This window comes from Phoca vitulina, unplaced genomic scaffold, assembly GCF_004348235.1.
Source record: "Phoca vitulina isolate PV1807 unplaced genomic scaffold, GSC_HSeal_1.0 scaffold1, whole genome shotgun sequence".
Lineage (NCBI taxonomy): Eukaryota > Metazoa > Chordata > Mammalia > Carnivora > Phocidae > Phoca > Phoca vitulina.
Window position 1 is genome coordinate 50,711,611 of NW_022589704.1, and position 23,124 is coordinate 50,734,734.

A 23,124-nucleotide genomic window follows, 5' to 3' on the forward strand; every position below is an offset into this window, starting at 1 on the left:
TCCCATTCTGTCGGTTGTCTTTTGGTTTTGTTGACTGTTTCTTTTGCTGTGCAAAAGCTTTTTATCTTGATGAAGTCCCAATAGTTCATTTTTGCCCTTGCTTCCCTTGCCTTTGGCGATGTTTCTAGGAAGAAGTTGCTGCGGCTGAGGTCGAAGAGATTGCTGCCTGTGTTCTCCTTTAGGATTTTGATGGACTCCTGTCTCACATTTAGGTCTTTCAACCATTTTGAGTCTATTTTTGTGTGTGGTATAAGGAAATGGTCCAGTTTCATTCTTCTGTATGTGGCTGTCCAATTTTCCCAACACCATTTGTTGAAGAGACTGTCTTTTTTCCATTGGGCATTCTTTCCTGCTTTGTCGGAAGATTAGCTGACCATAGAGTTGAGGGTCCATTTCTGGGCTCTCTATTCTGTTCCATTGATCTATGTGTCTGTTTTTGTGCCAGTACCATACTGTCTTGATGATTACAGCTTTGTAATAGAGCTTGAAGTCTGGAATTGTGATGCCACCAGCTTTGCTTTTCTTTCTCAACATTCCTCTGGCTATTCAGGGTCTCTTCTGGTTCCATACAAATTTTAGGATTATTTGCTCCATTTCTTTGAAAAAAGTTGATGGTATTTTGACAGGGATTGCACTGAATGTGTAGATTGCTCTAGGTAGCATTGACATCTTCACAATATTTGTTCTTCTAATCCATGAGCATGGAATGTTTTTCCATTTCTTTGTGTCTTCCTCAATTTCTTTCATGAGTATTTTATAGTTTTCTGAGTACAGATTCTTTGCCTCTTTGGTTAGATTTATTCCTAGGTATCTTATGGTTCTGGGTGCAACTGTAAATGGGATCGACTCCTTAATTTCTCTTTGTTCTGTCTTGTTGGTGTATAGGAATGCCACTGATTTCTGTGCATTGACTTTATATCCTGCCACTTTACTGAATTCCTGTATGAGTTCTAGCAGTTTTGGGGTGGAGTCTTTTGGGCTTTCCACATAAAGTATCATATCATCTGCAAAGAGTGAGATTTTGACTTCTTCTTTACCGATTCGGATGCCTTTTCTTTCTTTTTGTTGTCTGATTGCTGTGGCTAGGACTTCTAATACCAGCAATTGCACTACTGGGTATTTACCCCAAAGATACAAATGTAGGGATCCGAAGGGGTACGTGCACCCCAATGTTTACAGCAGCAATGTCCACAATAGCCAAACTGTGGAAAGAGCCAAGATGTCCATCAACAGATGAATGGATAAAGAAGATGTGGTATATATATACAATGGAATATTATGCAGCCAACAAATGGAATGAAATCTTGCCATATGCAACGACGTGGATGGAACTGGAGGGTATTATGCTGAGCGAAATAAGTCAATCAGAGAGAGACAATTATCATATGATCTCACTGATATGAGGAATTCTTAATCTCAGGAAACAAACTGAGGGTTGCTGGAGTGGTGGGGAGTGGGAGGGATGGGTGGCTGGGTGACAGACATTGGGGAGGGTATGTGCTATGGTGAGCGCTGTGAATTGTGTAAGACTGATGAATCACAGACCTGTACCTCTGAAACAAATAATACATTATATGTTAAAAAAAAAGAAGAAGAAGAAGATAGCAGGAAGGAAAGAATGAAGGGGGGGAAAATGGAGGGGGAGACAAACCATGAGAGACTATGGACTCTGAGAAACAAACTGAGGGTTCTAGAGGGGAGGGGGTGGGGGGATGGGTTAGCCTGGTGATGGGTATTAAAGAGGGCACGTATTGCATGGAGCACTGGGTGTTATATGCAAACAATGAATCATGGAACACTACATCAAAAACTAATGATGTAATGTATGGTGATTAACATAACATAATAAAAAAATAAAACAAAATAAAATAAAATAAAATAAATAAATCTTAAAAAAAAAGATTCAGTGTAAATATTGAGCACAGAATTTAAAGAAACTGAGCTTGTCTAATCATCAGAGGTTAGAGCAGAAAGAAATTCTCATCTGGTTTTTATCTGTTATACACGCCAAATGTCACCCGATTTACTACTTGTTTAAGGTTGAAAAAAAATCCTTCACCCAGCAGCCTTATTTTAAGAAAAGTATATTCAACTACATAGCTTCATCTCTCCCTCTCTTTCTCTCTCTGTCTCTCTCTCACACACACACACACACACACACACACACACACTTACAGTTCAAGAGAATCCTTTAAAAGTAATAAAAGTAATATATTATTAAATGCTAAAAGCAAAGTGAAAAAGTGCATATGATATACATACACACACATGAAAAAAGAAGAAATAAAAACATACACTTATTTTTCTAATGAAAAAGCTTACCTATAGAAGGTACATGCGACAGACCCGAAAGGATGGCAATAGGAAGTAAGATTCCTAAATAGATCTTCTTATATAGTTTTGATTTTAAACATGTAAACATTTTATATTTTCAATAAATAAATTTTAAAATGACACAAGATCAAAGACTAAAGTTCAGTATGAACAGTAATAAACCTAAATGCATATTAAAATGGTAACAAATTGGGGCACCTGGGTGGCTCATTTGGTTAAGTGTCTGCCTTCGGCTCAGGTCATGATCCCAGGGTCCTGGGATGGAGTCCCACGTGGGGGCCCCTGCTCAGCAGGGAGTCTGCTTCTCCCTCTCCCTCTGCCCCCACCCCCACCTGTGCTCTCTTGCTCTCTCTCTGTCAAATAAATAAATAAAATCTTTTAAAAAATAAAAATAAAATTGTAACAAAATCTTAGAAAATAAAAATTTGTGCAAGTAAAAAAAAAAAAGTAATTTGACATAATATCAGATGACAAAATGAATTTTGGCTTAGGTTTTCAACTGCTATCTAATCAGAATTAGTATTTATCTTTATACAAAGTATTTTTTTGGATAGATTTGTTAAGTCTTGATAGACAAGAATGTCCAAATGAAAGATATATACTATACATGTACACTGAAGGAAAATAAATCCATTTCTTCTTGAGAGATTAAATATTTATACTTGAAATGATTTGCTTTTGGTCAGATGTTCAAATGAAAATCAAATTCAAATGTATAATTTAAAATATGTGAGTATTAAGAGAGAATATATTATAAGCATGTAAAAATGGAATAGACTTAAATAAATTGTTTTAAAATATTTGTGCTTTGGAAGATAATGCTGGGTACAGAGTTAAACTAAGGAAACTTATTTACCTAGACAATGAAATTGTTCAATCTAATTTTTAGAGATTGATATGTACTATTATTCATTTCATTAGTAACATAGTATATAGCTAAGAATAGTACCAAATTAATTAGCAATATAGTGATGATTACTATGGTTAAAGGAAATTGCCAACTGGTTATCTACCATGTTGCTCTGTGAGTATTTTTGTATACTTTAAATAATACTTTATGCTGTGTAATGAAAATGAAATAATCTATAGAAATATCTGTACCTGCTTGCATTTATAAAAAGGCAAAACATTGTGCCCATTTTTTAAACTGGATTATTTGTTTTTGGGTGTTCAGTTTTATACATTCTTTATATATTTTAGATACTAACCCTTTATCAGATATGCCACTTGCAAATATCTTCTCCTATTCCATAAGTTGCCTTTTAGTTCTGTTGATTGTTTCCTTCACTGTGCAGAAACTTTTTATTTTGATGAAGTCCCAACAGTTTATTTTTGCTTCTTTCTTTTGCCTCAGGAGATATATCTAGTAAGAAGTTGCCTACTGCCAATGTCAAAAAGGTTGCCACCGGTGTTCTCCTCCAGGATTTTGATGGTTTCCTGTCTCACAGTTAGGCCTTTAATCCATTTGGAATTTATTTTTGTGTATGGTGTAAGAAAGTGGTCCAGTTTCATTCCTTTGCATGAATAGACATTTTCCCAAAGAAGACATACAGATGGCCAACAGACACATGAAAATATGCTCAACATCACTCATCATCAGGGAAATACAAATCAAAACTACAGTGAGATATCACCTCACACCTGTCAGAATGGCTAAAATTAACAACATAGGAAACAACAGATGTTGGTGAGGATGCGGAGAAAGGGGAACCCTCTTACATTATTGGTGGGAATGCAAACTGGTGCAACCATTCTGGAAAACAGTATGGAGGTTCCTCAGAAAGTTAAAAATAGTACTCTACAATCCAGCAATTGCAATACTAGGTGCTTACCCAAAGGATACAAAAATACTGATTGAAGGGGATACATACAGCCAGGTGTTTATAGCAGCATTATCAACAATAGCCAAATTATGGAAAGAGCCCAAATGTCCATCAACTGAAGAATGGGTGAAGAAGGTGTGGTGTGTATGTGTACACACACACACACACACACACACACACACACACACACACAGGAATATTACTCAGCCATAAAAAAGAATGAAATCTTGCCATTTGCAATGATGTGGATGGAACTAGAGAGTACTATGCTAAGTGAAATAAGTCAGCCAGAGAAAGACAAACACCATATGATTTCACTCATATGTGGAATTTAAGAAACAAAACAGATGAACATAGAGGGGGGAAGAGAGAGGCAAACCATAAAACAGACTCTTAAGTACAGGGAAAAAACTGAGGGTTGCTGGAGGGGAAGTGGCTGGGGGATGGGCTAAATAGGTGATGGGTATTAAGGAGGGCACTGGTTGTGATAAGAACTGGGTGTTATATGTAGGTGATGAATCATTAAATTTTATACCTGAAACTAATATTGAACCATATGCTAACTAACTGGAATTTAAATAAAAACTTGAAAAAAAAAAGAAACAAAACAAATGAACATCAGGGAAAATAAAAAAGAGAGACAAACTAAGAAACAGACTCTTAATTACAGAGAACAAACTATGGTTACCAGAAGGAAGGTGGGCAGGGGGATGGGTTAAATGGGTGATGGGGATTAAAGAGGGCACCTGTGATGAGCACTGGGTGTTGTATGTAAGTGATGAATCACTGAATTCTGCACCTGAAACTAATATTACACTTCATGTTAAGTAACTGGAATTTCAATAAAAATTAAAAAAAATAAAAATAGGCAAAAAAAGCTAACTGTGAAACAAAATACACAATCCACGAACAATTATGACTACTGAGGAAATGCATAAAAAGTTTATCTCAAAACTGGCAAATTTTAAATTTTCCTGGAAAAGGACTATCTTTTCCAACTGGGAAATATGCACATCTAGCAAATATTCATTCTTATGCTTGGAATAATTTGAGACACCAAGGGACTTGAGGTAGTTGGGCCAGTTAAAACCACGAGCGAGAATTAATCTCTTCCTCTTACTATCCCTTCCAAGCTCCTGCTGAATGGGAGGGCTCTTTAAGGATTTGGCTTTTATGTACCTGCAACTCCAACCCAGAATTTACTACTGATAGTCCTTTTCATGGCAGTATTTAGTTGTTCTTGGGTTGAGATAATCTAAACAGCTGGAATCTATTTCAGAATTGTCTGACTCTTGCAGGACATGCCTTTGCAAAAAAGCCTCCTGTTCAGAGCTGGATTTTTACTGTAATCACAGAATTTAGTTTATAAAACCAAGCCATAAATGGTGTTCATGCACAGGGCCAGTTTGACCTGGTTGCCTAAATAGAAGAAACCCCAACTGCTTATTCATTCTTTTTCTCCACTATTTGAGATTATCTTAAATATATATATATGATATGATATATCATATCATATCAAAAAGGTTCGCTGTAGAGGTCTAGTTCCTATTGGGATTTTGTTAAGACAGTATAAATGAATTTAAATAAGAAATGTTGTGTGCACCAAGTAATGATTCTGATTCATTTACATCAAACATGTTTACAGTGTGCTTGCTACTAGAAACCCTATGAGCAAAATTGTTTATCTTAGTTTTGATTACATTGAAACAAACATGTAGAGCTAAGGAAAGAAACACATTACCAAGGAGCAAGGGTAAAGGAATAGTCAATGTAGTTGAAATATCCATGAAGCTTTTCAGGGTAAGAGGAGTTGAGTGATAAAAAAACTGCCAAACTCTCAGTCAGCCCTGCCAGATGTCAGTCTCTGTGTCATCATGGGAAATCACACATCTTCCTTATAGCCTCACTCTGTGTCACCGTCACCTCACCACTCCCCATGGACTCTGATGACCAAGCAGGTGGATAAACACCACTTATGGGGCAGCTATGCATGAACATCAACAACCCTCCTCTAAACTTCATCCAACTGTGGTTTCCAGTTTAGTGATAGTTTAGAAGTCTCTTGAAATGTAATTGTGGACTAGAAAATTTCTACAGCAAGAGTCCCCCAAATTTGTAAATTATGTATTTACTAATCTAAAGCATGGTGGTCAGAATTTACCAATAGTAAAGTCCCTGAGTAGGAAATGGAGAGTTGTTACTGTCTCCTTATTGGTTATCCTGGGAAACCATAGAAAATGGTCAAGGCAGTTGCCTGAGAGAGAGAAAGCTATCTGTAAAGCTTTGAATCTTCCATGCAATGTCTGTCTACAGTTAGAAAATGTATATAGGTTTTAAAATTTTCAAAATAAAAGTGAGGGAGAAAACCACCACAAAAGTTAAAAACAGCTACTAAGAATTACTGGGAAAAAAATTTATTACTCAGAATGTAGCCAAGGAGAGATCTCTCCACTCTCTGAGGACGGGGATAGCATTTGGACCAGGTCATGTTCATAGCATCATCTGCGCAGCAGGTGATTACCATCACTCCATTTCTTAGTCTATGGTTATGCCCTTTGGGAACTCATTAAGTACTTACTATCTTTGTGTAGCTTATAAGGCTTTATAAGTATTATTAATTTGAAGCAACAAAGAAAAATATATGCTATCATAAACTATGGACTTGTGACCAAAGGTTGTGTCATGATTAATAAATCCACTTCTCATTCTCATTCATCCATTCATTCATTCAGCAAATATTCCTATAGTATACTAAATGCTAAACCATATGCTAGACTCTGGGAATCCAGCAGTTACCCACATAGACATGATCACAGCTTATAATCATTTATAGTCCATTAATTCACTCAATGGATATTTCTGGAGTATCTACCATATGGCAGGCATTCTTCTCTATACTGGAATATGCAAGTAAACAAAAAAGAAAAAAAAATTCCTGACCTTGTGGGGCTTATTTTTAGTGGACAATTTCCAATAATAAGCACCAAACATGATAAATAAATAAATGATAAAATATGCTAGAAATATAAAAGTATCATTAATGGCAAAATATAAAGCAGGGGAAGGGATCTCAGAAGTTCAGATTGACTGGTTGTAATTTTAAATATAGTAGTCCACGTAAGTTTCATTGAGAAGGTGACACATTTGGGAAAAAACTCAAAGGAGCTAGGAAGTTGGCCATGCAGATATCTAGAGAAAGAAAGTACTGGGGCAGAGAAAACAGACAGTGCAAAGGCCCTAAGGTGAGTGGATGACTGGCATTTTCAAGAAAGAAAAAGGAGGCACTGTGCTTCAAGCAGAGTGAGCTATTGAGAAAGTAGCAGGTGAAGAGGTCAGAGAGGTAACAGGGATCCAGACCCTGGGCTTTGCAGGTCTTATGAACAATCTAAAGTATCGCTCTTGCTGATGTAGTTAGAGCAGACTATAGCGTACAAAGTTAAAAACAGACCCAATAAAAGGTAATTGCCATAATCCAGGTGAAGAGTATTGATAGCTTAAACAAAAGTGAAATATCTTCTGAAAGGAGAGCTAGTGGGATTTCCTAATGGACTAGATGTGAAATGTGAGAGTAAAAAGAAGTCAAGGAAGACTAAAGTTTTTGATCTGAGCAATTGGGAGAATGGAAGTGTCATTACCTGGGAGAAAGAAGGTTGCAAGAGAAGCAAGTTTTGTTTTGTTTTTGTTTTTTGGGGTTTTTTTCCTCCTTAGTGAGGGAGTTGCCAGAAGTCTGGAGATTATGGTTTCTGTGAGGGGCATATTAAGTTTGAGGTGTCTGTTACATATCCAAGTGAATATCCCTTATATTTCCAAGGTGGTTTGATATGTGAACATGGAATTTAAAGGATATAAATTTTGGAATCATTTGTGTTTAAAGGCACTTGGAGCTGCTAGGCTGGATGACATTACCAAGGAGGTGAATATGGATAGAGCTGAGGACCCAAACTAATCGCTGGGTCATACCACCATTGAGAGGTCTGAGAAAGGAGGATTAAAAAAAACAAAAAAGGAACCAAGAAGGCACGCCAGTGAGGTGGGAGGAAAACCTGGTAGGAGCAGAGCCTGAAAGTCACCGAGAGAAAGTACATCACGGAGAAGGAAGTAATCACATGTCAAATCCTGCCAAGTAAATCTTGTGGTAATTCACCATAGTAAGGGAAAGACCAGAAAAATCACTAAAAATATGATTAAAGTCACAAAAGAACCATTTGTAATAGACCTTCTCAGTGATATGTAGTAACTGATCACCAGCTAGTAATAAATTTTCTTTCAACTCTACAAATATTAAATTGTGTGGTGTTCATCATTTCTCTCATTGATTCATATATAAACTTTAATGGCCTAATCTTAATGTAGAAGGTATAGTGTCAAATATACTAATATCCTAAGGTAATGCTATCTAAACTCACCTCAGTAAAGGGGAGAAAGATATATTTTTTTAAAGATTTATTTATTTGAGAGAAAGAGAAAGAGAGCGCAAGCACACATGAGCAGGGAGAGGAGCAGAAGGAGAGAATCTTCAAGCAGACTCCCCACTGAGCACAAAGACTATCGCAGGGCTCAATCCCAGGACCCTGAGATCATGACCTGAGCCAAAATCAAGAGCCGGATGCTTAACTGACTGAGACACCCAGGTACCCTGAAAAAGAGATTCTTTATACAATTTTTATGTCACTATGGACCTTCCAATCTGTTTACAGAAGACTATATTCTTTACCTGACAAGAAAAATAGAAGAAAAATGTACTCCCTCAATACTACCTATCCATGAAAATTGTATCAGTCACATAGTAGGTCTTACATAGGTAGTTACTGTGTTAATTAATGGATTTATATGTCTATGTGATATGAGATAGATTTAGATATATTAACTGATATTTTGTGTACAAATGTAGAACCCTATTATTTAAATCCTTCAGTTCCTATCTTGATTTAAAACTGCCTTTCATACTAGTAACCATTGTTAATATTGCTGTATTTTTTTCCCATTTTCACTATAAAATTGAGATCATACAACAGATAAGGCAGGTATCCTTGTGAATCCAGGTTTTTTTCACTTCATGTTTTATATGGTTATTTTTTCCATGTCATGTTTGTAACAGATCCATGAATGCAGAATTTTGTAATAAGAGGTTGAGTATTTTTCTGTTTCTTACGAAAGTGGAATCAACTTATATTCCAATAACAATGTATAAATGTTTCTTTTCCCACACTCTCACAAAGTTTGAATATTATATTTGTAAAGAGAATTCTAAATTTATAGGTGTTTTATTTTATATTTCTTTAGTTATGAAGGAGATTTAGCTGTTTGAGGAAATTAATATTTTTCTACAAAGTTTTCATGCCTTATTTAATTCATTCTTCTTTTAAAGTATTTGTTTTATCTGCCATGTTTTCCAGTATGCCACTTATCTTTCAATAATGTTTTGGTTTTCAGAATTTTTTCTATTCACTTCTATAGTCCTCTCTTTCATTTTTTTATTCTCTGTAAAGTCTCACCTTAACTTTTCATTTATGTCTTAGATATATTCTATAAATATATTTCTATTTCCAGACTCAATATTTTGTACATACCCACATTGTCTTCTAGGTTATTTTACACTATCATTTTAAAGTTTTTATTCTATGATCTATCTAGAATTCATTTTTAAAATATATTTATCAATCTACTTTCATTTGACCAAAACACTAAAATAAACTGGAGGGCAAAATAGACCAAACATGTGTGTTATGTGATCAAGTTTCTTATTTGTCCCTTCTCTGTTTTAAAACAATTTCCCTTGGGGCATGTTGCAGTATAGTTTATTCATTGAAGAAATACCAAATATTTGAACTTCAAGAAATATAACTGGGGTCGATTCTGTCATAGAGTCAAAGCCGACAGTTGCTTTAGATAGAAAAAACATTCCATGCAGCAAATTCTTTAGGGATTGCTTTTAGTGTGAGAAGCTAGAGGCGATAAAATACAAGACATTTCCCAGTTTGTCTAAAGTGAATTGAACCAGAATTTAATTATCTCTTAGAAGTATCATCTTTGGCACCCACATTCACACTTATATTCCAGCGGGGGCTGGAGGGTAAAGCTACATAAAATAGTGATAAACATTTTAGAAAATAATTTTTAGTAACTACCTATTTACTACAATGAAAGGATGAATATTCAGAATGTTTTACTTTTATTGGAGAGAACTGTACATTTTCTACAACCAAAGAACAAATACTTAGAACATTTTACTTTTATTGGAGAGAGTTGTATGTATTTATGTGCATGGAGATGAGTGTGTATAATGGAAAACTTGCAAAATAAAATATTTAAGGGAAAACTAATTTTTATCTTTAATCTAATTATTCAGCTCTGTCAGTTAGAAGACTCAAACCAAAAACCTATAAACAATTGGAAATACGAAAATTTGGGGCGCCTGAGTGGCTCAGTCGGTTAAGCGTCTGCCTTCGGCTCAGGCATGATCCCAGGGTCCTGGGATCGAGTCACGTGTCAGGCTCCCTGATCAGCAGGGAGTCTGCTTCTCCCTCTCCCTCTGTGCTCTCCCTCTCGCTCTCAAATAAAAATTAAAAAAAAAAAAGGAATTCCAAAAATTTAATCTTTTATAATTTGACTTTCCCAGACTTTAGCAACCTGAAGATGTAATGGGGTCTTAAAAATCACTGATACTTCAAATCTCTTTTTTGACTGTTGGACCCTCCTTAGACCTCTTTGAAAATCCACTCTGTCCCGGCCCTGCGCTCCAAGGCATTCAGGACTTCTCAGGGTAATAGTGTGTAACCAGTGTTCATGCATAAGTGTATTCCAGTGGGACTGTACTGACTCTGTCCCACCAGGTACAGCAGGCTCCCACTGAGTGTCACCAGACTCCACTGAGTGCTGCAATTTCCCATCAGGTGCATCTTTGTTCCATAAAGTGTTGTCAACTAGACCCCTCTTGATATTAAGGCAAAGGGTGGTCTGGGTCAAAGTAGGAAAAAATATCCTTTCTCCCTTCATATCCCAGTTGATTAGAGGGGCCCCCTAGTAATATTGCTTAGGTCTCTGATGTTCGATCGTGCCTTTACTGGAACAACTCTTTCAATCTCTTAGTCTTTCGTATTTCTCATGCTAGCATAGTCAACATATATTTAGCACTTATTAAGCCTACATTCTTCTAGGACTCAGACATGGGGCCAATAAAAGCAGAGCAGGAAACAAGTGTGAGTGACAGAATGGACCCTGAGCTCAGATTCAGGCGTCTTCTATGACTAAGGCTCTCTTACCATGTCAAACTGAAACTCCGTGAGGTGGGTCTCTTTGTCCTTCAGAGTAACTTTCCAACCATGATTCCTATGCCATAGACATGCAAATATGCTTTAGAGGCAATGCTTCATGATTTTGTCAGACACAATCTGAATCCTTAACAATCAGGTGAGATTTCTGCTACAAAGTATTTTCCTAACTGTAGCCCCTCTGATCACCTTTCTATCACTTTAAAAACAAATGACTTCCAATATCATGTGCATGTACTCATCTGTTGCTTTATGATGTGTTTCTATCCTTTGTGTGGGTGCAGTGAGAATTCCTAACCAGCTCATAAGCTGTTTTTGTGTGTCCTTTTGGGAAGCAGGGTGGTAGGTAAAGGACAATATGCAACCCTGCACAAATTTCAATATGTTGTGATCTACTTTGTCAAAGTAATACCCCCGTGTTTATTTCTTTAAGCTGCTTCAAAAAAAGACATTTTAAAGATGGATGTGTGTAGGGGCACCTGGGTGGCTCAGTCGTTGAGCGCCTGCCTTCAGCTCAGGTCGTGATCCCAGGGTCCTGGGATGGAGCTCTGCATCGGGCTCCCTGCTCGGCGGGAGGCCTGCTTCTCCCTCTCCCACTCCCCCTGCTTGTGTTCCCTCTCTTGCTGTGTCTCTGTCAAGTAAATGAATAAAATCTTAAAAAAAAAAAAAAGATGGATGTATGTATACGTAGTTTGAACTTTTTGGTATTTATTTTCCCATGAGGCTTCTCTCTTAGACATTTATGACCTACTACTATGGAGGATATTGTTAATATGTGGAATAAAATATGTATCCATACTGAAATAGACATGGCCTTACACAGGATATGAGGTATATGTAAAGAGTTGTCTGAGTGTTTTCAACCACACACATTAGACTCAATTAATGTAATTGCTGTTAAATGCAGTTTTTATTGATGGCGTGTTATTTTTAAAAGAAGTCATCCAGAAGTTATGAAAGCTCATCTCTATTTTGATCCTGCTAGTTCTATCTCAGAATTAAGGCTCTCGTTCACTTTACTGAGTGATCACTTTCAGCTGATCCAACATGCTTCAGAATCTCAACATTCAATAGGTGCTGAATATATGTTGATTGTTCTAACAGTAGAAATATAAGGATTTTAAGAGCTTCTATCACAGTGCTCTAATTCTTTCTGCCCAGATATCTCATGTAATTTCTGCACCATAATGGATTTTTTGAGTATAATCGACACATAATGTTACATTAGTTTCAGGTGTGCAACACAGTGAGCCAGCTTCTCTGTACGTTATGCCATGCTCACCACAACTGTAGCTACCATCTGTCACCATGCAATGCTGTTACGGTATCATTGACGGTTCCCTATGCTGTACCTTTTATTCCCATGACTTACTCATTCTGTAACTGCAAGTCTGTATCTCCCGCTTCCCTTCACCCATTCTGCCCATCCTCCCACCCAGATCACATCCTCTTTTTTTTTTTTTTAAAGATTTTTATTTATTTGACAGAGAGAGAAACAGCGAGAGAGGGAACACAAGCAGGGGGAGTGGGAGAGGGAGAAGCAGGCTTCCCGCGGAGCAGGGAGCCCGATGTGGGGCTCGATCCCAGGACCCCGGGATCATGACCCGAGCCGAAGGCAGACACCTAACGACTGAGCCACCCAGGTGCCCCACATCCTCTTTTTGAAAGAATGAAAAGAAGTTAAGAGCACCCATTGATATTCACCTAGAATCTGAGACCCAAAACACTCTATTATGGACAGCCATCATTTACTGAATGCTCACTGTTTGTTGTTTAATTCTTGTAACACATTTTAACCCCTTTTTATAGGTAAGAACACCAGAGAGCACTAGGCTCAGAAAGAGTACATCCCTGCCCTAAGGATTTGCCCAACAGCAGCTAATGACTCTGAAGCCAAGTTCTTCCTAACAATTGCACACACTGCACCCAAATCACAGGGCTTTGTTAAAATGCAACAGAATCTGGAAATACACTTTAAATGAAATGAGCCATCACATGAAACAACAAATAGGTGCAAGAATTTTAGAGAATTAAGCTCTACAGGATTCTAAGATTATATCTAATAGTTAACATTTATTAAGCATGTGTTAAGGGCATAGTACTATTCCAAAGCATCTTACATACAGTTTTCTCATTTAATTTTTATGTCAAACTTATGGGTAAGTATAACCTTAATTAATGGATGATAAAGCATCATCTGTAGGCTTAGAGAATTTAAATAACTCTTTCAAGGTCACATTTTTACTAAGAAAGCTGAGGCCAGGATTGTAAAATGTCTGGACAGAATCCATGCCAGATCACCATGCCTTTGTTTACATCTTATAGATTAGAAGCATAGTAAATATTTTCCTTTTTCCCCCCAAAGCTTCTCCTTTCTCTATAATAAAGCTAGCTCACATGCAGAACTAAGCCCTCTTTATTGTATATTATAGCACATATTTTTTCATTAAATCATTAAATAGACATAATATCTGAGTTAAAGGAAATGTTATTTTTCTGTCCTCTGAATTACATATGTGTGTGTGTGTGTGCATTTATTGTGATTTACTGTGTGATTGTATTATGCTATTTCTCATCTGGGGAATATTAAAGAAGCCTGACCTGGAAGGGAGAAAAGAGAGTATAACAAGTTAATTGCTCTCATGGTACACTCAATAGGGCCAAAAGGTTGATTAGATAATATAACAAAGAAGGAGGAGTTATAAATGCTGAGGCTTTGAATCTTGGGAAATGAAGGACAGGTAAATGGGGTTGGTGATACCACTTACAAGAACTGAGGAATCCAGTGGTTCTCATTTGGGGTGAAATTGAGGGCAGTTTTAATTGGCTTGTGTGTAAGGTACGGGGGCCACTGTACATATTTGTAACTGGGCATCTGTAATGTGGGTGAAACTGCCTGAGCTACAGATAAAGTTTTAGAAGTCAACCTATGAGTTGTCCTATGAGGGGTGTAGTAGTTGAATAGTGCCCCCTAAAATTCATGTCCACTTGGACCCTCAGAATGAGACCTTATTTGGAAATAGGGTCTTTGCAAATGTAATTAAGATGAGGTCTTACTGGATTGGATACAAATACCCTCAGTCCAATGATTAGTGTCCTCATAAGAAGGGGGGGCACTCAGAGAGGACAGACCACGTGAAGACAGAGCCACAGGCTGGAGATGTGCTGCCACATGCCAAAGCACAGCTGGGGCCACCAGAAGCTGGAAGAGGCAAGGAATGATTCTTCCCTAGGCCTTTTGGTGGGAACATGACCCTGCTGATAATCTGGTTTCAGACTTCCGGCCTTCCAATCTGTGAGAAAATAAATTTCTGTTGTTTTAAGCCATCGAGTTTGTGGTAATTTGTCAAGGCAGCCGTAGGAAACTGATAAAAGCATACACTTTTATATCAGCATTTTATCAGGGAAGACAGAGAAGCAGAGATAAGGCATCCCACGTACTCTCTCAAGGTCACAGCACCAAATAGAACTAGAATTCAAACCCAGGTTTTCTGACTTCAGAGTTCTGCACTTAACCACTACCTGTTCTGCCTCTATTATTTTTTTATTACCTAATAAAGAGTGACCTAGCCTGTGCACAAAGAACTAGAGACAGCACAACTCTCCCTAGAGGTAAACTGTCACTCAGAAAATATAAACACAAGGCTCGAACCACTTTTCCCTATCCTGCTATTTGATTGTGAAACCACTATTTACTGTCTTGTCAAACCTAATAGAGTAAAATAAACACTTTTACTGCATACGTAGCAAAAGAGAGCTATCAAAGATATGAATATATGTGTAATAATCTATGACAAACTCTACAACTCATTACCTAAATCCTCTTCATCAGAATATACTGTTTACCTAGCTTTACTTTTATAGCCCAATTTAATAGGTTTCTGGGACCTACAATTCCGTAGGGTCAACTATACTTCTGACCTTGTCTCCATATCAAAAGAAAAAAAAAAAGAGGATTGGACTGTAGATTGTGTAACTATAGTGAAATCAAATCACATTAACTTTTTTCAATAGAAGTTATATGTTTTATATGATTGAACATATGTTATGTGGCCACACTTTTAGAATTTTTGGAAGGGACGTTGTTTCTCTTTGACACTCTCTGGATCATTTGTTCACTGGAGGAGAAACCCAAATTTCTTAGTAATAGTGGTAACTACAATTAATATATATCTGCTACACTCCAGGCACTATACATACATGACTACTTAGCCTTCTGAGGCTAAACAATGACTCTCCGAGAATTTTATCTCCATATTATAGATGTGAACAAGAAAGAGCAGAGAGAATAAATAACTTGAAGAAGACTATACAGATTTTGTCAAACCTGGGATTCAAGACCATGTTTCTCCAACTTCTGACCTCCCTTTTTTGACTACTGTTAGCCTACAATACCAAATGAAGATGCACAGGACTTTAATTGATCAGTTCGAAAAAGATGTTTATTTCTTTACATCTTTCACTTGCCACCCCTCTAGATGGAATAAGGGTAACGTAAGGCCCCCTATGAATAATGCCCTGACTTATGGAGGGATAGAGCTATTAAGGTGGACCTGATAGGCTCATGAATCTTACTTTTGTTGGAGTTGTCCAGAAAAACTACCTGCCTACTGTTCTAAAGCCTGCTTTTTATTGCAAAGAGTAAGACAGTACAGGCACACAACGGTAGAATGATTAAAAACAGAGTGAGAAGGGTGGCTCACAGCTTAAGAAACATAAAAATAAGAAGCCTTTCTGTTGCTTATTTCTTTAGTTTAATGCCCTTGCATACCTGAAATGACACATTTTTCTCTTAAGAGGCTCTAGTTCATAACATTGTCTATTGTACTTTTAAAACTTTGTGAACCAGCAGAGGGAGCTATAGGGTCACAAGCAGTTTTTTTCTTTTTAAAATGATGTAATAAGTACTGAATGTGAAGCTCTTCTTTCTGGTTTCATTGCCAATGAAGAAAATATGACCCTCCCCCCCTTGCCCATATAGTGTTTATTTAAGGGATCAAAATACTCCTGGGGGGGTGTCTATTGGCCAATTACCAGGGGTAGAACAGAACATTATTTACACAGCACACACTGGAGTGGCTCCATGGGATCTGTTCTGTTCTATTGAGTAATTATATAATTACGTGAAAAATATATTTATCTCAGAGATCAGAAGGGATTAAAATGTCTGTCTGGAAAACTAGGAATGCTGATATAAATGAAAAGAATTCTTTGGTTTGGCTTTACAAGTAAAACATGGGACCTATGGTGATTCAACAATTAATTAATCTTAATAAGATGAAAGAAAGCTTTGGCATTAACAAGGCCTTGCAATATTTACTTTTGGAATATTTTTCATTGCTAACTTTAATAAATTGATAAATTAATTAAAAATATTTGCATTAAAATGAAGGCTATGCGGGTGTTTCTCCATTTTATCTTGGTTCAGCTCTTAGAAAATATATCTTAATCCAAAAAATTCATTTAAGTTTATGACATTTTAAGTTATTCAAAAACAAATAGCATACTGTAGCAATGTTTAAGTAATATGCAATTTGAAACATATTTTGCCACGCTTTGGGATTCCTTGAGGTTATAAAGTACGGTTCTAGTTTTCATTTTTCAAGTGTGTATTCATGTACTTCTTAAAATTTGAACATAGACTAGAATTTTTAAAAGTTTTCATTACTTTTAGAACACATCTGTATGTCCAAGTAATTATAGATTAATTAAATAATAATCAAATGACATTTGCCTATCATCTTCTAAGAAAGCCCAAAGTAAAATTACTTCTATTATTATTTTTTCATAATGTTTAGGATGAGTAAGACAGGTACAAAGGAGTATGTAGGGATCAACATTATCATATAGGCTAAGATTCTTTGGCAAATGAATCTCCTTCCCATATTTCTTCATGCTAGAATTTGCAGGTGTATTATAAAAACCCAGTTGAATTTAAATGTTGAAGAAAATAGCATAAGCAGGATACTATAGGCATACGTAATTGGGAAAGATCAACAGAAAAACATTTTGGAGGAAAGTATTGCATAAGTGCCAATTAGTTTATTGTTTAGAGGAGAAATTACATCAAGGAGTAATAGTAGGGTTGGAAGATTTAAAAAAAAAAAACTCTGATCAACTTCATTAGCCATCAAGGCTTAAAGCATGAAAGGGGAGCAGTGCCGGAGGGAAATTTCAACTCCAATAATCCTTTCCTCCATTCCTCTAACCTAATGTTTACATGTGTTCTTTCTTCCACAACATCAAAAGTAAGGGCAGGTATTTTTTTCTTGTGTGTTTTAAGAAGATGAGCAGATGGAAGGAGAGGACCTCTCTTCTTGCCCCATTCTTCTAGAACTTCAAAATCCTTGATAGTCACTGTCGGAGACACTAACCACTGTCCCAAAAGATCTAGACTAATTCCCACAATAATAGAATAAATGTTTTCAAAAAAAAAAAAAAATGTTTTCAAGGCAAACATCAAAATAATAAATAGAACTATTTATAACAGTCATTATAAATGCATACTAAAAATACATTTTTAATCACTTTTCAAAACTTTTTTTTTTTCCCCCGTACAGACTCTGTATTGAGACCTGTTGTTACACAAGGTAAGGGTCATCATGCGGTGGTGATTTTCAATATATGAATATGTTTATTTTTCATGTAAGTACGATAAGAGGCAAAACTGATAATCTAGAGATTATCAAATGAACCCAAAATGGAAACCATCTTCAAAATTTTAACTGCAATGCTTTGACTTCATAGTTTCACATGAAATGGACAGAATCTTGCTCAGGGTCAAGAGTCAACAAGAATTTTAAATGAAGTGATATAGTCCTCCAAGTATCATAGTATGGAAGAAGGATTTATTATTACTCTATTAATTATTTCCTGAAATAGTCCATAAAAAGAGCATTTCAGTGTGGTTATCTGTGGTTACAAATCCTGATGGCATTGGCAATTTCGCTCCAGACAGCTCACCACCACAAAATAAAAAATAAAAACACTTCCTATTGTTTCAGAGTGACCCTTTTAACTTTCCAAACCAGATGAAATTCTTTGTAGGGACTGGAAGAAAACTTGAAAGTTGGTCTTCACCTTTAGATTTCTGAGAAAGATTTTAAAGGAAACCTCTGCTGCCCGTAGGAGGTAAGGTGCTTACGTAGGAACATTGCTTAAGTAGGCCAACTTTGTTTTCACACCCTTCCGAAGGTCCTGGAATGACTAGAATGCCAGTGTAGGAGCTGCTGAGCTCTAGATCTCTCCCCATCTCCTGTCATCTCACACCCTCATTAACCCAGTCATCACTCTTCAAGATAACAAGAGTGGGTAGGCACCAAGGCTTCAGAAAAAGGAAGGATGACAGAATGTATACATTTGTATTGCTGTGGAATGAGGAGCACATACCACATTGAATACAAACTATTTTTTTTTTAAAGCAGGATCTAAAATCTTTCATTGTGTAGTTTCACTTTCCTGTGTTTTAAAATACATATTATAGGGGCACCTGGGTGGCTCAGTCATTAAGCGTCTGCCTTCGGCTCAGGTCATGATCCCAGGGTCCTGGGATCGAGCCCCGCATCCGGCTCCCTTCTCCGTGGGAAGCCTGCTTCTCCCTCTCCCACTCCCCCTGCTTGTGTTCCCTCTCTCACTGTCTGTCAAATAAATAAATAAAATCTTTAAAAAAAAGAAAATAAAATACATATTATAATTAAAACAGTACGAGTTTTTCCTTAGTGACTCCAGCCCACTGTTTTGGTCATCTTTTGTCCCACGCAGTGCTGTAGTCGTGTACATTTGTGGTGCTTCTGCTTCTTCCCTGCTCAGACGGCTCTTGTAGCCTTGTAGTCATTTTACTTGTTACTTCTCCTGCTTACTTCTTTCCTTTCTTTCATTTGCCTCTAGACTGCCAGGATCTAGGAGGACCAATACACTATCAAGAATTAAATATTTAACAATAGACTCAGCAACAGCCTCAGATGGAGAAGAGACAGGATGACATCATTTCAAACGCTCACAGTCCTTTGTCAATTCTAGTCTAGCTGTATGTAAAGCTAAGATGTCTTTTGGCTGTTAACCTGATGGAAACATGTGAGAGCCTTGCCCTATGACGGCTTCTTAGACATAAGATATCAATAAGATAATTTTTTAAGGATTTTTCTTTTTAATTTTTAAGTAATCTCTACATTCAACGTGGGGCTGGAACTCACAGCCCCAAGGTCAAGAGTTACATGCTCTATGGACGGAGCCAGCCTTCAATAAGATAATTTTAAGTTTGGTTTTGAGAATAAAATCTTACAAAGTTACTCAAGAGTGCAGTGAGTAAAATTTCTGTAAAAGACGACGCATAAGGAAAGCACAGCATGGTTCTCATTGGTGATTATTCCAGAAAGTAGGGATTATCATGCCATTTTTATCTTGTAGGCCTAGTAATTTCCTGAAACTGTAACCTTTGGACATTCTTTCTTCTACTTGGTATTTTGTCCTTTAATGAAAAAAACCAAAATAGTAAACCGCCCTCAAAATTTGACCTAGGGTCATTTGTTTAAAGTAACACACAGCTCAGAGCTTAGCACAGAGTTTGAGTTAAATAAATATTTGTATACTGATTGACAGCAATGCTGATACCTCTGCTAGCCTATAATAAACAGGCCACAGAAAGAGTACAGTCAGCTCTGGCAACTGAAATGTGGGATATTTGGTCATGAGGACCTTTTGGGAAAGGAATTAATGAAACTTTAAAAAATTATCTTGAGATTCAGACCTTTTTTTTAAAGGTTTAGACAAGAATGTAAGGTTTTTGTTTTTTGGTTTTTTTTTTTTGGTTTTTAAGAATGTAAGGTTTTATGAGGGAAAATGTTTAGAAAAGTTTCATAGACTGGCACAAATTTGTAAAGAATATAATCCTGTCTTAAACTTGCCCCACTAAGCACTAGTTTCTCAATTTATCTTGACATTTTTATATTATAACACATTACTAATTGGATTGTCATTAACTTTTTTTGGAAGATGATATGGTGACTATTTTGGCTTCTCACAAGTCGTTCCTGTTATTTAGAAAGTCTAAATGCAGTAAAGAAAAAGAAAGTGAGGTTGGTACTAGTAGTTAGCCATTCTTATATAAATAAGAGCATTGGAAACAGGCAGATGAACTGAGGCAAATAAAATCTAAGGTAGACTGACCTTTAAAAATTAGCTCTGTAAATCAACTTCTTTGTTCCTTCCCCCTGCCCCCTATTTTCAAAGCACTCAAGAGAACATGGTAACATATCAAGGAATTTTAGGAATTGTCCAAAAGTCCTCTGATGTCTTGGGATAAATTCCCAACACATGAGCACATGACACACAGGACCTTTGTTTGATAAGTGCCCACCATTCTCTCCACACGTTCTACCCCCAGCTTCACAACGTTACAGGTTCACAAGCCCTTTCACATTCTGTGCCTCCCCATCTGCTCCACCCTTTGCCTGGAATCCACCCCTCAGGCTTCTCTATGAAAATCTTGTTGATTCCCTCAACTAACAGGTGATGTTTCTCTCTTCGAAGTCTTCACTATCTGTGACAGGGTGAGCTAGCGATTTCCTCCTCTGCATCTAAATACTGCTTTCCAAAGCAGGAAAGAAGGTCCAATTGAAAAAAAGATAGTCTCTTCAACAAATGGTGTTAGGAAAATTGGACAGCCACATGCACAAGAATGAAACTGGACCATTTTCTTACACCACACACAAAAATAGACTCAAAATGGATGAAAGACCTAAATGTGAGACAGGAATCCATCAAAATCCTTGAGAACACAGGCAGCAACCTCTTCAACTTCAGCTGCAGCAACTTCTTCCTAGAAACATCCATCGCCAAAGGCAAGAGAAGCAAGGGCAAAAATGAACTATTGGGACTTCATCAAGATGAAAAGCTTTTGCACAGGAAAGGAAACAGTCAACAGAACCAAAAGACAACCGACAAAATGGGAGAAGGTATTTGCAAATGACATATCAGATAAAGGGCTGGTATCCAAAATCTATAAAGAACTTATCAAACTCAACACCCAAAGAACAAATAATCCAAGCAAGAAATGGGCAGAAAACATGAAAAAACATTTCTCCAAAGAAAACATACGGATAGCCAACAGACACACGAAGAAATGTTCAACATCACTCGGCATCAGGGAAATTGAAATTAAAACCTCAATGAGATACCACCTCACACCAGTCAGAATGGCTAAAATTAACAAGTCAGGAAACAACAGATGTTGGCGAGGATGCAGAGGAAGGGGAACCCTCCTACATTGTTGGTGGGAATGCAAGCTGGTAGAGCCACTCTGGAAAACAGTATGGAGGTTCCTCAAAAAGTTGAAAATAGAACTACCCTATGACCCAGCAATTGCTCTACTGGGTATTTACCCCAAAGATACAAATGTAGTGATCTGAAGGGGCATGTGCACCCCAATATTTATAGCAGCAATGTCCACAATAGCCAAACTATGGAAAGAGCCAAGATGTCCATCAATAGATGAATGGATAAAGAAGGTATGGTATATATATATACAGTGGAGTATTATGCAGCCATCAAAAAAAATGAAATCTTGCCATTCGCAATGATGTAGATGGAACTAGAGGGTATTATGCTAAGTGATATAAGTCAATCAGAGAAAGACAATTATCATATGATCTCACTGATATGAGGAATTTGAGAAACAAGACAGAGGATCATAGGGGAAGGGAGGGAAAAATGAAACAAGATGAAACCAGAGAGGGAGACAAACCATAAGAGACTCTTAATCTCAGGAAACAAACTGAGGGTTGCTGGAGTGGAGGGGGGTGGGAGGGATGGGGTGGCTGCGTGATAGACATTGGGGAGTGTATGTGCTATGGTGAGTGCTGTGAATTGTGTAAGACTGATGAATCACAGATCTGTACCCCTGAAACAAATAATATATATTAATAAAAATAAATAAATGAAAAAATACTGCTGTCCGTATAATGTTATGGAACTTATCGTTACTTCTTTTTTTTTTTTTTTAAGATTTTATTTATTTATTTGACAGGGAGAGAGAGACAACAAGAGAGGGAACACAGCAGGGGGAGTGTGAGAGGGAGAAGCAGGCTTCCCACTGAGCAGGGAGCCCAACGTGGGGCTCGATCCCAGACCCTGGGATCATGACCTGAGCCGAAGGCAGATGCTCAATGACTGAGCCACCCAGGCACCCAACTTATCGTTACTTCTTACACAACTTACTTTTTCACTTGACTACATTTTTCCTAAGTACAGAGACTGCATTTAACTCATCCTGAACTAACAGAGACTAATAATAATAAATAAATAATATGAATGACCTGGCAGAGAGTAGGCATTTTATACCTGGTTGTAGAACGAATAAGTGAGTGAATAAAATACACACCAGAAATTTATAATTTTTTTCCATATGGCTAAAATTAAGCTATTAAATTCACATTTTTAAACCAGAAAGATTATTCACTCACTGATTCAGCATTTACTAAGAGCCTTCTGCAAGACAAATGGAAGACAAATAAGACATTGGTTGTGTCCTCAAGGAATTCTGTCTAGCTAAGTGGGATTACAGATACATACAAATAGGTGTGTATAATGTATTCTGAGTCTCGAACTACCACAGCTCAAAGAATTTAGAAGTGGGGCGGGGAACAGAAAAAAAAGCATTCTACGCAGATGAAGCTTCAGAGCAAATGCTCAGGCTAGAA

At 37.0% G+C, this 23,124-nt stretch overlaps 1 protein-coding gene and 1 long non-coding RNA gene across 2 annotated transcripts in view; one reads left to right on the top strand and one right to left on the bottom strand.

Annotated features, from left to right (window-relative positions):
• The window catches only part of LOC116633966, a 56,408-nt gene extending 35,364 nt beyond the window's left edge, over positions 1 to 21,044 (top strand). Inside the window, exons 2-3 of the long non-coding RNA XR_004299820.1 lie at positions 17,989 to 18,018; positions 19,316 to 21,044. This is a non-coding gene — a long non-coding RNA (uncharacterized LOC116633966). The remainder of the gene's footprint in view (positions 1 to 17,988; positions 18,019 to 19,315) is intronic.
• Positions 1 to 23,124, bottom strand: part of PPP1R1C (protein phosphatase 1 regulatory inhibitor subunit 1C) — a 117,137-nt gene that overhangs the window by 22,614 nt on the left and 71,399 nt on the right. The gene's annotated exons all lie outside the window — the stretch shown is intronic.